The sequence below is a fragment of the Ornithorhynchus anatinus genome, chromosome 2, assembly GCF_004115215.2.
Source record: "Ornithorhynchus anatinus isolate Pmale09 chromosome 2, mOrnAna1.pri.v4, whole genome shotgun sequence".
NCBI lineage: Eukaryota > Metazoa > Chordata > Mammalia > Monotremata > Ornithorhynchidae > Ornithorhynchus > Ornithorhynchus anatinus.
The window spans coordinates 124171631-124173272 of NC_041729.1; positions in this window are offsets into that span (position 1 = coordinate 124171631).

The window sequence follows — 1642 nt, forward strand, 5'->3', positions numbered from 1 at the left end:
TTAATAATGAAAAGATGACATTTCCATTATCCACAGTAAAACTAACTCTTCAAACAACTAACCCCAAACTGAAATGCAAATGAATCTAATGAACTAAAAGGAGACAGAAAAAAGAAAATCATTTATTAGAAAGACATTCTTAAAAACTATAAGCTCGTTTCAAATGATATGCGTACTGGAATGCCCCCACAAAAAAAAGACACTAGAAGGATATATGACAAATTGTGAAATGCAAGATACATAATCCATAATTCTCTGCACATTTTGACTAGTCCATTTTCTGGTGGTTTTTTTTCTGTTTTTTTCTATTTTTTTATTAATATTGATAGCATTGTTGATGCTGCTATTCTTGTTCATTCGTATTTATTTAATAATAATAATAATAATGTTGGTATTTGTTAAGCGCTTACTATGTACCGAGCACTGTTCTAAGCACTGGGGTAGACACAGGGGAATCAGGTTGTCCCACTTGGGGCTCACAGTCTTAATCCCCATTTTACAGATGAGGTAACTGAGGCACCAAGAAGTTAAGTGACTTGCCCAAAGTCACACAGCTGACAAGTGGCCAAGCTGGGATTCAAACCCATAACCTCTGACTCCAAAGCCTGTGCTCTTTCCACTGAGCCACGCTGCTTCTCAGCCCACTTACATACAAAATCCTGGGTCAAGATCTCAGATAGACACAAAACAATCAGATTACAGAATCCCAGTCTCAGTAGGTGTACTGCCACTGTATGGAGAAGAAAACTCAGGCTTCAGCAGATTAAATGACTTGGCAAACTTTACACCACAGGCAGAGTCAAAAAGCTTAGTTCAGGATTTTACGACTCCTAGTTCCATGTTCTTCCCACTAGGCCAGGTGCTTCTCTTCCATATGTCCAAGTATACTAGGGATAATACAAAAAATTTTCTTATTTTCCAAGTCTATCGATTAACTTGATCAATTTTTGGTTAACCATCACATTTCTGCTTCATTTTTTTTCCATTTGCTTTTTCCTATATCACTATTGAGTTGTTAGTGAGACAGTATTTTTTAGCATTTTGATTTTGTATAGAAAAAATGCGGAGTTAGTGAAGGTCTTTAGCTTCGGGAAGTATCTAGATGATTGCAGTTTCCAATAAAGAGATGAGAGGATGGGCTAAGCAAAGATGAAGCCTGAAAGAGATGGAAATAGATAGTATATAAACTTTCAATAATTACTAATTTTTAAAATGTTATTCTTTCATTTGTATTGCTAAGTCTAACTCTGATTTTAGTTATACATGATATTATTGTACTTACCACAATTTGTTTTCCAGTATGTAAGTGCTTTGATTAGCTGAAGCCAATCAAATCCTTGCACATTATCAACACTGTTGTATTGTACTTACCAAGTGAGCACTTATATATGCCTTGGTTAATTGATTGAAGCAACAGATCTTTGAATAATAAATCCAGGTCTCTTATGATATGGACACTGTATTGTTGAAATGCCTCAGTGAAGGACAAGCCATTTTCTAGTAGAAGTGGATTTGATGTGGCTGGCAAATAACAAAGGTACAGGCAAAACACACTCCATTTCTTCTGACTTCATGGCATGCTGTTTCCAAAAATTAGAGAAGTTTTCCCAATCCCTAACAATGTTCCAGTCAAAATTCACAT